Below are 14,876 nucleotides of genomic sequence, written 5' to 3'. Positions count from 1 at the left end.
GTAAAGATCATTAACTCCTTTACTCCTGAGAACCTTGGATGAAGAGCTAAAAATTCAAACCTAATCCATGGATAGAGGAGAGTTACCAGAGCTTTTAAAATTTAGTTTTATTAAGTGTTTTTTTTTTTTTTTTTAAGTTTTGACCACACCATGCAGCATGTGGGACCTTAATTCCCCAGGGATCAAACGGGCATTCCCTGCAGCGGAAGCATGGAGTATTAACTACTAGACCACCAGGGATGTCCCCACCAGAGGTTTTAAAATAAGGAAATGACTTGTGCTGTGAAGGCAATGTGGTCTAGTGACCGCACACTAAAGGTGCTCTTTATTAATCATCTTACACAGTGTTCCTTGTGTTATCTTCCCAATTGTCCTATGAGGTAGGGAATGTTTTTGTTCTCCATTTTGTAGTGGAAGAAGATGAGATTCAGAGAGATGGAAAGAGATTAACTTTTTCCCAGGTCATACAACTGGGAAATGGCAGAACTCTGATTTGAACCCAAGGCTTTATGATAAAATCAAGTTTCTGACCATAGCATATTCCTTCACTTTGTCCAGGTTCGTGTCCTGCCTCCCCACCCAGCCATGAGCTGCAGACAAAGACTGTCCTCCACTCTCACCCTCCCATCCCCAGGCCTAGCACAGCTCTCTCGCGCGTGAGGTCCTCAGTGTGTGTGGACTGAGCGGGACCTTCTCGGATCTCTTTGGTCTTCCCCATCTGTCCTTCCCTGCACCCTGAGCCTTGGCTCCCTTGAATGACATTAAGTAGATCTGGATTCAAATCCCAGCCCAGCCACTTCCCGGCAACGTGGACTTGGGCAGGTTAACGTTCCCTCGCTTGAGAGCCTTCATCATTAAAATGGGGATACAACTTCTGGGTGTTGTGAGAATTAAGTAAAATAAGTAAAATACAGGGAATCCCCTGGCAGTCCAGTGTTTAGGACTCTGTGCTCTCACTACTGTAGGGCTCTGTTCAACCCCCGGTTGGGGAACTAAGTTCCCACAAGCCTTGAGGCTTGGCTTAAAAAAAAAATAAAAAAAAAAAAAAAAACGAAACAAAAAAAGCCCCTAACATATCACATGAAAGCCCTTAATACGGTAATTATTATTGCCTTAGTCCTTCACCCTTGTCCTAAGCACTGTTAGAGACTCATAAGCATCTGTTGAACTAAATGGTATGTTAAAGATCACTAGATTGAGAGCCAGGGGAAGTAGATTTTAATCCTGGGTTATGGGCATTGGTCACTTTTTTCTTTTTGGCATTGTTTTTTCACCAGTCTAGGGACATCTGAGTTTTCTTCTAATTCTAAGGTGAAGTATGAATGCATCATTTCACCCTGTCCCTGACCCTCAGAACCTCCTTTGACCACATCTCCTCTCCTGCATTGCTGGATCCTTCATAGTGGACGATTCTTGTCCCAGGAGCCTCCCAGCTTTGGCTCCCAGGGAGCCCTAACACCCAGCTGCCACCAGATGGTGCTGTGGACTCATTCAAGTAAAGTAGGCTTCTCGTGTCCAGCAGGGCTGACGGGAGTGGTGCTAGGATGCCCTTCTGGTTGATTCCTCTAGACAGTCTGGGCTTCCCCAGTGGAAGGCAGCCAGGCCCAGGATGATCCTTGGAAGTGAAGTTTCCAAAGCCTGCCCTGGTTCTGCTGTGGAAATCCAGCATAGAGTTGGCTGCAGGACTAGCTGCATAAATTGTAGGACCCAGTACAAAATGAAAACGCCTAAGCTGCTGGCGGAGTTCCTTGGTGGCTCAGACGGTAAAGCGTCTGCTGACAATGCGGGAGACCCGGGTCCAATCCCTGGATTGGGAAGATCTCCTGGAGAAGATGGCAACCCACTCCAGTGTTCTTGCTTGGAAAACCCCATGGACGGAGGAACTTGGTAGGCTACAGTCCATGGGGTCGCAAAGAATCGGACACGACTGAGCGACTTCACTTTCACTTTACTTTCAAGCTGCTGGTGGAAGCAGCACAGGGCACGTCTAAAAGCCAGCAGAAAGTTTCTGGTTCAGCCTTCTAGCGCTGAGTATGCTGGTTGTTGAGCACAGCCATGGTTGTTGTTTAGTCACCAGGTCATGTCTGGCTGTTTGCAACCCCATGAACTGTAGCCTGCCAGGCTCCTCTGTCCATGAGAGTTCCCAGGCAAGAATCCTGGAGTGGGTTCCCATTTCATTCTCCAGGGGATCTTCCCAACCCAGGGGTTGAACCTGCATCCCTCACATTGGTAGGAGGATTCTTTACCACTGAGCCCGAACACAACCATTACAAAAATGTAAATTACAGAAACTTAAGATTAAATAAATGATATAGAAAATAAAATTATATAAAAACAAAGGCAATAAATATCCCAAACTCATATTTTTATACATTTTGCTATCATCTATGCCTTTGAAATAACTTACATTTTTTGTATAGAAAATGCCAAGTAATGGTGTGTGACTTACTGTAATCTCTTCCCAACTCTGATTACGTGATGTCACATTGGTAGTTTAAAATCTCCGAAGGTGGGATTGTTTACATCATCAAATCTACAGACATTACAAGCTATGTGCCTTGCCCCTAAGCCAGTCGTTAAACTTTTCCTGGTACCCCTCTGGTCCTAGTTGTACTCCTAACATGTCGTGTTGTGTGATCTTGGGCAGAACCCTGTTCCTTCCAGCCTCTGATAAGTCTATGCACCACTTTATAATTTACAAAAGGAGACTTCCCTGGTGGTCCAGTGGTTAAGAATCTGCCTGCCAAAGCAGGAGACAAGGGTTTGATCCCTGGTCTGGGAAGATTCCACATCCCTTGGGGCAACTAAGCCCATATGCCACAACTATTGAGCCTGTGCTCTCGAGCCCTGGAACTACAGCTACTGACCCTTGCACCACAGCTACTGAAACCCGGTTCTCTAGAGCCCACACGCTGCAATGAGAAGCAACCGCAATGAGAAGCCTGCGTACTGCAACTAGAGATTAGCCCCCACTTGTTCACAGCTAGAGAAAGCCCCTGCTCAGCAACCAAGACTCAAGCAACCAAAAATAAATACATAAAATTAAGTTTTAGAAAGTAAATTAAAAGAAAAAATAAAACAAAACAGGGCAAATGTTTCTGCAAAAGGGTTGATTGATGACTTTGTCTACCAGGGTGGCTGTCACCAAGGCTTCCAGAAGGTGGCGCTGTGGACTGACTCAGGGAAGCAAGCCCTATTACCTTCCTGTGTCTCTTGTGTTGAAAAAACAGGAACAACGGTAATAATATACTCCAGCTGCTTTAAGCACTGTTCCTGGGACTTGGTACATCATAAACTTGCTCCATGGCTGTATCTGAGAGTGGGCAGACGAAAGAGCTAGCCCACTTTACTTCTGCAGAAGAACACAGCAGTGGAGGTGAGAACTAGTGTTATCTCCGTACTGTGACTGTAACAGACATTGAGGGTTTTCCCCAAATGGAGACTGGGGTTGCATGCTGAAGGAGTTCAGGAAATGTCAGCCTAAAATGTGTTGCCTTGGAATATTGATTATTTTGCATTGAAGGCACTTGAAAAATGACAGATTCAGGAAAAAGCTTTCTCTGAACTTCATCTGCTTAAGGACAGATCCTCCTAAAGGAACTCAGTTACATAAATCCCAGGGAAGAGACTTGAAGTCGACCCCACTCCCAGACAAACTGTCACAAAATGTCATATCTATTGTATCATATATTCTTCTGAGGGCCCATTCATCTTTTCCCCCAAATCATTTACCCTCTCCCCTAAGTGTCTCCGTATTAAGTGAGTGTATAATATTTTAAAGTTTTTTTTTTTTTTTGGCTGTGCTGGGTCATCGTTGCTGCACAGGCTTTTCTCTAGCTGCGGCAAGTGGGGGCTACTCTCCAACTGCAGTGCACAGGCTTCTCATTGCGGGGGCTTCTCTTGTGGAGCGCTGGCTCTAGGGTGTGTGGGCTTCCAAAGTTGAGGCACACGGGCTCAGCAGTTGCAGCTCCCAGGCTCTAGAGCACAGGTTCAGTAGTTGTGGCACACAGGTTTACTTGCTCCACGGCATGTGGGATCTTCCCCCATCAGCAATTGAACCGGTGTCTCTCCTGCACTGACAGGGGGATTCTTTACCACTGAGCCACTGGGAAAACCCTAAGTCAGTGTATAATCTTTTAACTCCCACCCCCCCTTTTTTTGGGTATTTACTGTTTTTTTTTTCCTGCTATGTCCCATGCGCCCAATATTAAAAATTAATAAACTTGTAAACCTTTTCTCCTGTTAATCCATCTGTTCTCAGTTTATTTCATAGACACAGCTATGGAACCTGGGAGGTAGAGGGAGTCTTTTCCTCTCTACAGTGTGGATGGCCCAAACATTAACTGTCTATGTACCCCATTTGTTGCCAAACATATACCCCTGTGTCCCAAACTGGGACTTGCTCCCCAAGGAGTAGAAAGCAGTTGCTATTAAAAAGCAGTATAATTAAAAACACTCTTAACCCTCCAGGAAAGGCACCCCAATGCCTTGATGTCCCCCCTCTAGCTTTTTCTCAATCCCTTCTTGAAAATCTGTGATCTATGACTGGATGGTGAAGGTAGTCTCCATATACAATCACAAAGAGACAGAAGTGGGGAAAAGAGAGAAGAAAGAAGAAAATGTATGTAAAAATGTTAACTATGTACACTGGGGAAAGAAGATCAAGTAGAGGCTATAATCTTCACCTCCTCGATTAATTTATTAGTATTATTATTTTGGGCTACGCCGTGCTGTACGTGGAATCTTAGCTCTCCGGCCAGGAATGGAACATGCGCCCCCTGCCTTGGAAGAGCAGTTTTAACCACTGGGAAACCAGGGAAGTCCCTCTTTGACTTATTCAAAAGTTGATCTTGTATTTATGATTTTCCTTCTTAACTATTCCAGGTTCCTTCTGCCTTCGGTCAGCAAAATAGTCAAGTTCTGTGCCCACAGAACAGACAGATTCTCTTGTTTAGAATTGCAGCGGTCTTGCAGTAACTTTGATCACAGGGTTTGTAGTAGGAATAGGATTCTTAGGAAATACAGGTGAGTCTGTCCCGAAGTCTCTGGCCCCTGTTGTGTGGTAACAACTTATTTCCCCTTGATAGCCAGAGTTCTGAACCCTACGAGATACCTTGATTTCTTTTTCTGCTTGTCTGTTCAGCAGCATGAGGTACTCAAAATGGTTGAGTCAGGACTTCCCTGGTGGTCTAGCGGTTAAGAAATCCACCTTCCAATGCAGGGAGTGTGGGTTCGATCCCTGGTGGAGGTCACGCCCCACGTGGTGCAGGGCAACAAGCCCACATGCCACGACTACTGAGCATGTGTGCCTCAGCTAGAGAGAAGCCCACAGCTGCAACTAAGACCTGACACAGCCAAAAATATTTTTTAAAAATTATTAAAAAATGGCTGAGTGGCAGTTTCAACTTCTGGTTTGGTGGAAAAAATTGTCTCACTTGGTGGAGGATTCCCCTCCTTGGACTCTAGAAGCTTTTAACATACCTTGCTTCCCTGCAATCATGGGGTCAAGAAACAGATCATTTTTTAAAAAATAATTGTATTTATTTATCCTTGGCTGCGCTGGGTCTTCGTTGCTGCTTGGGCTTGTCTCTAGTTGTGGTGAGAGGGGACTCCTCGCTGGTTGCGGTGGGAAGACGTCTCACTATGGTGCCTTCTTTGTTGCAGAGCACGGGCTCGGGGGCAGGGGGCGGGGGGGGGATGTGAGCTTCAGTAGCTGCAGCACGTGGGCTCAGTACTTGCATCTCCCTGGCTCCAGAGCACAGGCTCAGTATTTGTGGCACATAAGCTCAGTTGCTCCTCAGTGTATGGGATCTTCCTGGATCAGGTATTGAACTCGTGTCCCCTGCATTGGCAGGTGGATTCTTCACCAGTGAGCCACCAGGGAAGCCCAAGAAACAGATAATTTTTGAGTGAGTAAAAGATTTCATTGTTAGAAGAAGCCACTCCTGCATCCAGCCCCTTGATTCTCGAACTCTGTGACTGGCTACAGGAGAGACAGTGCCCTGGTTCAGAGGATTACTCTATCTTGCAGATGGTACACTACCTCCCAAAGTGTTGTCTAACATTTGGTACTTTATCTGGGCCTTTAGTAGGCCTTTCTACCATTCTAGACTGGCTAATGGTGCACATAACAAGGCCAGTGAGTCCTGTCTCATTTATTTTCTTGAGTGAGTTCCATGGTCAGAAACAATACTGTATGGGATATCAAGACTGTGCATTTAGTCCACAGGTGGAGGTTCTGGCAGAGGTGTTCGAGGCAAGGAAAGCAGATCCATATCCGGAATAAGTGCCTCTTCTAGTGAGACAAATTCGTGCCTCCATCACGGAGTCCTCTGTAATCAAGCTGCCCAAGTAGCCAGCTGCTCCCCTTAAGGTCTGATACCAGTTCAAGGGTCCAGGTGGCGCTAGTGGTAAAGAACCCGCCTGCCAATGCTGGAGATAGAAGAGACGCGGTTTTGATCCCTGGGTCAGGAAGATGCCCTGGAGAAGGAAATGGCAACCCACTCCAGTATTCTTGCCTGGAGAATCCCATGGACAGAGGAGCCTGGCAGGCTACAGTCCATGGGGTCGCAAAGAGTTGGACATGACTAAAGTGACTTACCATGCATGCATGCAAGGGTCCAGTGCTGTTAGCTGCTTTGCGCAAACTGGGTATCAATCCCGTTGGTTGTCTGACCACCCTTGGTGAGGGATATTCCTATTCTTGAGCCCATGGCTAATCTCCACCCCTGTCGTCATGGTCTTTTGTGCGTGAACCCATTGAACAACAGCTGGACTGGCTGGGGGAAAGGTCATCGGTTAACATCCAGTTAACACCCACAGGGCATCCTATTTTCTGGTTATTAAAAACTTCCCTTCAGTGGGGGGCCATGGTGAGCATTTATATGGCATACTCCTGTCTTATGATCTTGGATATTCATAGAAATCTATATTTTGCAAACTTCTTTCTCGTGAACTTCTAATTTTTAAAACTTAGAGCTCATCACATCATTAATCCACGACCCGGTACAGATCCTGAGCTCAGGTCTTGTCTCCCTACAGGCAAAGTAGACAATGAGACCTACTTCTTATAGTTCTACCTGGGGAGAGATTTTCTTCTCCACTAGACTTTGGGGCCACATAACCATTTCTATGAAACCATTTCTTGCTGTTTCACAGTCTGCCATCTGAAAGCCAATCTCTAATAGTTTTTCCCGTATAGGGAGCCTTGTTGCAATCACACCCACAGCGGTGAACATATGGTCTGCGCCCATTTCAGCAGGTCTATCCTTGTTCCTCCAGAGAAGGCAATGGCACCCCACTCCAGTACTCTTGCCTGGAAAACCCCATGGACGGAGGAGCCTGGTGGGCTGCAGTCCATGGGGTCGCGAAGAGTCGGACACGACTGAACGACTTCCCTTTCACTTTTCACTTTCGTGCGTTGGAGAAGGAAATGGCAACCCACTCCAGTGTTCTTGCATGGAGAATCCCAGGGACGGGGGAGCCTGGTGGGCTGCCGTCTATGGGGTCGCACGGAGTCGGACACGACTGAAGCGACTTAGCAGCAGCAGCAGCAGCAGCAGCATCCTTGTTCCTCTGTCCCCAGCTTTTGTTCCCAAGACTCTCATCTTGTTTTCCTCAGTAGCCATCGCCTGGGATTCAGTATCGATCCTGATTTCAGGCCATCTCTCCTTCAAGTTGTGGTTGCTGTTCAGTTCTAAGTTGTGTCTGACTCTTTGAGACCCCGTGGGCTGCAGCATGCCAGGCTTCCCTGTCCTTCACTATCTCCCAGAGTTTGCTCAAACTCATGTGCCTTGTAGGTAATGCTATTTAACCATCTCATCCTGTGCAGCCATCCTCTCCTCCTGCCTTCAATCTTTCCCAGCATCAGGGTCTTTTCCAGTGAGTCAGCTCTTTGCATCAGGTGGCCAAAGTATTGGAGCTTCAGCTGCAGCATCAGTCCTTCTAATGAACATTCAGGGTTGATTTCCTTTAAGATTGATTGGTTTGATCTCCTTGCTGTCTAAGGGGCTTTCAAGGGTCTTGACCAGCACCACAATTCAAAAGCATCAGTTCTTTGGCCCTCAGACTTCTTTATGGTCCAATGTCTCCTTCGAGACGAAGTAGAAACAACCACACGCTCTACTCCGTCTTCTGCCACCAGGACACTTTCCTTCCTCTGCTCTCCTTCAGGGTCATCTTGAATGGGGTGCTCCAGCCATAGCAGTCTACATTTCTGGCTGATACCTGCACATTTTACAGAGCCACACATAAAGCAGTTCTCCATTTTTCCTTCTCAAGCTCCTGGGTTGAAGTTATCGTAACAATGTGGCAGGAATGGGTACACTAGGAGGGGGATGACCTACGCATTGCCCCTTCAGGTCTGTTTGGGCAAGGTTTTACATGGACCATTTCCCCTGAAGAATTGCAGGTGTAAGAATTAATTAGAGAACATCCAGTTCACAATGGGCAGCTCAGGTCACAGGGTCATTTGGAGCCCTGTGGTCAGGTGTGCAGTCTATCAGAGCCCATTAAAACTCCAGGAGCTAGCTCACAAAAGAGAAATTCTCTCTTATGAATAAAGCATGTTGTTTAGTCGCTCAGTTGATGGCAGTTTCCAGGCAAGAATACTAGCGTGGGTTGCCATTTCCTTCTCCAGGGGATCTTCCTGACCCAGGGATTGAACCCAAATCTCCTGAATTGCAGATGGGTTTTTCTTTATTTTACTGCTGAACCACTAGGGTAGCCCGAACGAAACATGGCTTTACCCCTAAACCCTAAGGATCTGGCTACAGAGTTTCCTCTATCGTTGTTTGCAATAGGCTCCATGCTGCTGCTGCTGCTGCTATGTTGCTTCAGTAGTGTCCAACTCTGCGACCCCATAGACGGCAGCCCAGCAGGCTCCCCCGTCCCTGGGATTCTCCAGGCAAGAACACTGGAGTGGGTTGCCATTTCCTTCTCCAGTGCATGAAAGTGAAAAGTGAAAGGGAAGTTGCTCAGTTGTGCCTGATTCTTTGCGACCCCATGGACTGCAGCCTACCAGGCTCCTCCGCCCATGGGGCTTTCCAGGCTCCATAGAGCATCCTAATTTACCTGGCAGTTTGAGCTGTGGATCTGTTTGGTCATCAGGATGAAAAGGCTGAACTACTTACACTGCACCCTGGATCAGCTGGAGAGGCCTCTCTCACTTTGCTTTCTCTATACCTTCCTCAAAGCTGGAAACTGCTAGATGGGTAGGAATAGTTTACCAGTCATGCTGTGAGTTGTTGTTGTTCAGCTGCCCGGTCGTGTCTGACTCTTTGCTACCCCATGGACTGCAGCACGCCAGGCTTTCCTGTCTCTCACCATCTCCCGGAGTTTGCCCAAGTTCGTATCCACTGCATCAGTAATGCCATCCAGCCATTTCATCCTCTGATGCCCTCTTCTCCTTCTACCTTCAATTTTTCCCAGCATCAGGGACTTTCCAATGAGTCAGCTGTTTGCATCAGGTAATCAGAATACTGGAGTTTCAGTTTCAACATCAGTCCTTCCAGTGAATATTCAGGGCTGATTTCCTTTAAGATTGACTGGTTTGATCTCACTGTCCAAGGGACTCTCAAGTCTTCTCCAACAGCACAGTTGGAAGGCATCAATTCATTGGTGCTCTGTCCTCTTTACGGTCCAGCTCTCACAGCCATACATGACCACTGGGAAGACCATAACCCTGACAATTCGGACCTTTGTGGGCATGAATCATGGTGTATGTTTCCTTCCAAATCCAAAGAGATCCATCAAGTACTGGGCTCCTTCTATGAGGAAGAAAGTCTAAAGTGCAGCAACCTGCCCTTTGCTTTGGAGTAAATGTCCCGATGTGTTCAGGCCATATGCTCTAGGATTTTAACGTGGTGTCAGGCTATTATATTTTCACTGGATTCATCTCACACCCTTTGGCACCTGCTGTTTTCCATGTTTTGTGTTCTGCCCATATGGGGCCTCCAGCATGACTGCCTGTGGGATGAAGTGACAGATACATGGATTGACTCTTGACCTCTATGCCACCATCTTTCTATCTGAGGAGCTGTAAAGCTAAAAACATTTCCCAGACTCCCTTGCAGCTAAGGTTCTAGATCAGATTTAGGAAAACAGAAGTGAGGCAGAGTCAAAATCATTGCCAAAATGATGCTGAGAGAATAGGAACAGACAGCAAGAAGGATACATCTTCATCCTCTTCCAGAAATGTAATCTCTCTCTGGGGTCCCCTACTGCCAGCTGGCAAAAAAAGAACTGTGATTTCCCAGAGTCTCAGCTCTGGCATCACAAAGCGGAGCCTTGAGGGTGGGTTTGAAGCTGAGAGACAATAACCAGAACAGCTGGGCAGCTGCCTAGAAGGACATTTTCTCCAGTGCCACCGTGGATGCGGATACAGAAAATGATGGACTAAGAAGATCCTTCCAGAGAAGGATCCAGAGAACAGATCCAGGGGCTGCCTGGCTCCCAAGAATTTACAATATTGACTGGGCAGGAAATCCTCACTATTCCTGCCCCAGAGGGTTTAATAATAGTGTTGGACAATTGCCATGACTTCTGGGGGTTCATGGTCTCTACTGTAGCTTTTTTTTGAGTTGCAGGTTTCTTTTTTCTTCTTTATCTTTGTATATTGGGAGTGTTGAATGACAGGTGGGTAGTGTTTTCCACGTTTGGACTTGATAGAGAAGACTGCACATCACAGACAGACTTTCAGTGAGATGTAGTAACTGGCTGGGACTTTACATGGCCTGTCAGGGAGGAGATAAGCATGTTGGATGTTTCAGAATAAATGCATGTGGATGTGAGTGTCCAAAGAAGTGGACTGTGCAGAGAGGGAGTAAATACCATCCTACACGTGTTCTTCCAGGGAAGAGAAAAAGTGGGAACATTCTCCAAGGCATTTTATGAATTTGACATTACCATGAAACCAAACGTGAGGATAGGACAAGCATAAAAATTAAAGACCCATCTCAATCATAAACATTAATACAAAAACCCTAAGTAAGATATTAGCAAGTCAAGTTCAGCAATTTATGAAAAAGGTAACAATTTATGACTGCTGGGGTCCAGCCCCGGCTGATTCAGGGAATTCGAAGGGGAGACGGCTTCGGTGAACTGGATACAATAGCTTTAATTAAATATTAATCAAAGATATAAAGAGTAATAGAATGAGGATAGCTCAGTAGGAAAATTCAGCGGAGAAAAGAGGCTGAATAACTTGGTTTACGAGGAAAATCAATATAACCTGTGACATCAGGTTAGCTCTGACCACGGAGGCCGCACGCGCCCTCTCGAATAGCAGAAGGTGCCCCACCTTACGCACCTTCTCGAGTGGGTCTTAGAAGCCCAGGCAAATAAGTGGTAGCAGAGGATCTCCACGCTCCAGATGGGTATTCAGCCAGAATGTGGAAGAAAGAATGACATGGGGAGACCAAGCTTTGGTGAGCAAGGCCCGTAGCTTTATTTTCAACAGGGGCTTTTATACCGTAAGTTGCACATAGAGGATAATAGGGGATGTGAAATCATGCAAAGTCAGCAGTCTTTGATCCTTATCGAAACCAGGGTTTCTTTTCTGCAAACTTATCGTATACAAATGGTTTAGGTGATTTACATCATCTTCTGGCCAGAAGGCCTATTAACATTTTATGACTCTGACAAAGGTTTGTCAACCATAAGACTTATTTTCTCTAAGAGTAATTATTTTAAAGTTTGGCGCCATCCTCCGAAGGTGTTAGATAAAATTGCATTCCTATAGGGCAGAGGTGCAGTGGATTTACAACAAAGGAAAGAATTTATTACCTTAAGGGTCTAAAGTTGCTAACACCAAGGCCACTACTTATTTTTTCTACATACCAACTATATTAATTAATACACTTCCAAGGATACAATACAGGGGATGTGGAAACTTGACAGCAAGCATTGGCTCATCAAGGAAATCTACTAGTTTTATTCTGACAGTTTCTAACTCTCTGAGAGGCTCTAAGCTATTTGAATATCTTAAGCTTCCCGCGGTTGGGAGACTGTAAACAATCGTATGCATAGCTGTAGGAGTCCGGGTAAACTTGTCAGGCAAGTTAGAGAGCCATCCGAGGGGTTTGGATTTAAACACTCCTATTATGCCCAGGAACTTTATTAACTGGAGCTGTAAGTAAACTCCTCATCAGAGAGAGCGAGATGGTGGTGGGGGACAGCCCCCCCATAAAGTCAGGGGTGAGAGCACAAAGCAGTAAAGTAGGCAGACTCTGATTTTGGGGGTAGATGCTCAAGAATATCCAGGGTGACTCCTGAGGCTCGATCCCGCCTTTGCGTATGCCGAGCCTCCCTCCTCATGACCTTTGCCATGGGTGGAGTTCCTCACACTGGCTCCCAGCATATGACCAAGTTAATTTTATCCTAGGAATGCAACATTCATTTGACAATTTAAAAAATCCGTTAACATAATCCACTGTCTTTGTAAATTAAATGAGAAAAATCATGCATTCACCTCAATAAAGGCAGAAAAATTGTTTGTAAAATTCAACATCTATTCATGATTTAAAAAAAAAACAAAAGGAATGGTAATAAGAGGAACTGAACTTTTGAATCAGACTCATGTAAGTCATAGTCTTACCCTATACTAGACTAGTGATTTAAAGGAAAAAGGCAATCACAAAACATAGGTAAAGTATTTTTCCCTTGGAGAAGTCCAATACTGTCAGATGGAGCTCCCCATTTAGAGAGCGTGTCCTTCCATTCTAACAATAAGATGTGTTCTAGGGACCTCCCTGGTCATCCGGTGGCTAAGACTGTGAGCTACCAATGCAGGGTGTGTGTGTGCTAAGTTGATTTAGTTGTGTTAGAGTCTTTGCGACCCTATGGACTGTAGCCCACCAGGCTCCTCTGTCCATGGGATTCTCCAGGCAAGAATCCTGGAGTGGGTAGCCATACCTCCTCCAGGGATCTTCCTGACTCAGGGATTGAACCTATGTCTTTTATACCTCCTGCATTGGCAGGCAGGTTCTTTACCACGAGTGCCACCTGGGATGGTTACCAACACAGGATGCTTGGGTTCAATCCCTGGTCCAGGAACTAGGGCCCCACTCGCCAAAGGCAACTAAGCCCACCCATGGCAACTAGAGAAGCCTGCACACTGCAGAGAGAAGACACTGCACAGAGAAACTAGAGAAAGCCAGTGTGCCACAACGAAGACCAAGTGCAGCCAAAATAAAAATAGATGAATTGAATTAAATAAAAATAAAAGATCCAGCATGCTGCACAGAAGATGGAACATCCTGTATGCTGCAACTAAGACCCAGCACAGCTAAATAAATAAATTCATATTACAAAAAAGAAAAGAAGGATGTGTCTTAGTTTCAGATTTAACAGGTGAGGTGTGTTCTGAGCAATATGTAGGGAGCCATTGCTTCCTTTTGGTTGTGGAACATCTCCATCTTATATTGGATTAATTACGCTGCTTATATTCCCCATTCTCTGCTTAGCCATGCTCTCCATAAATCCATAAAATCCAGGATTATTGACAGTAAGCAGTTTAAACAGGGCAGGTGTATCCTATTAAAAACATTTCATAGATAAGGATTTTCTGTTACTTTCCTGCTAGTAAGTATATACTCTTATTGTGTTTACCAAGAGCATGGGTTATTAGCGTGTATACAAGATTTGACCATGGATATTTTTTTCCCCTTTCATCTCAGGAGAAAGAGGGAGTGGGTTGCAGGCCTGCTATTAACTCTTTTCTTCCCATTAGGGAACTTCCTTAATCCCCTATGGCATATTTATAATAAATGTACTTTGTATATTAAAATTCTCCAGAGAATTCCCTGGAGGTTCAGTGGTTAGGACCCCACATGTTCACTGTCAAGGGTACAGGTTCAATACCTAATTAAGGAACTAAGATTCCACAAGCCTTGCAGTGTGGAAAACACATTCTCTGAAATAAAAAGTAAAATCAAAACAAAACAGCAACAACATTGAGCTGCTCAGAGCAGAGGACCATTTGTGTGCCTCCCAGGGTGCCAAAAATCCACCTAACCATTCTCAATGAGGTCAGGGTTTCAACTGGGAGTAAAATACGGACTGAGGGGCCATTTGGGATGTCACCCAGGAGTTAGCACTCAACCCTGGGAAAAATCCACAGTGTTTCACCCAAGGGAAAATGTGTTCACTTAAGAATAAGGCTGGCTGCTCACATTGGCAGGTCAACCCAGAGTTGCTCTTGGGTTAAAATGATACGTATTAAAAAATATCTTGACTTCCATTGAGGAGTAGCATATTTGGTGGTGACCACTTCCCAATTCCCCCGAGATGAAGAGAAATGATGATCTAGCACCTGGAGATGCAGAGCAGGTGGCATGCCAGGGGGTGACTTTGCCCTGGGTATCAACTGTTGGGGAGAGACAGGTGGGACATACCTTAGTGCAGTGCACAATATTCATACCCTATTTTTCAGGACAAATCAGATGTCTCCTGATAGGTGTGCAACTTCTGTCTTTGCATACTGTTAGAAATTGACCAGCTGCTCCTGACTCTGCTGTTCAATTACTTTACACATGCACTCTCGGTGAAAACCTTGGGAAACCCTCAAGAAGAGATGAATTATCTGTTGTTCCTCAAGTGGTTCTCTTTGGAGAGAAACAATCTCATTATTCCAGGTGCTCCTCATTAGAACAGATGTTGATTGTGGCGGGTCACAGTATGTGCAGAGATTATACTGGAAAGAATATGGTTGTCAGCGTTTTTAGGTTCAGCACGGTAGCAGCTGCCATGACCTCTGTCTCATAAATTGCCCTGTCATAGTCTACATGGGGCTTCCCAGTTGGCTCAGCGGTCAAGAATCTGCCTGCTAATGCAGGAGATGCAGGAGACGTGGATTTGGTCCCTGGGTCAGGAAGACC

This window comes from Bos indicus, chromosome 2 (assembly GCF_029378745.1).
Source record: "Bos indicus isolate NIAB-ARS_2022 breed Sahiwal x Tharparkar chromosome 2, NIAB-ARS_B.indTharparkar_mat_pri_1.0, whole genome shotgun sequence".
NCBI lineage: Eukaryota > Metazoa > Chordata > Mammalia > Artiodactyla > Bovidae > Bos > Bos indicus.
This window is presented reverse-complemented; position numbering follows the sequence as displayed.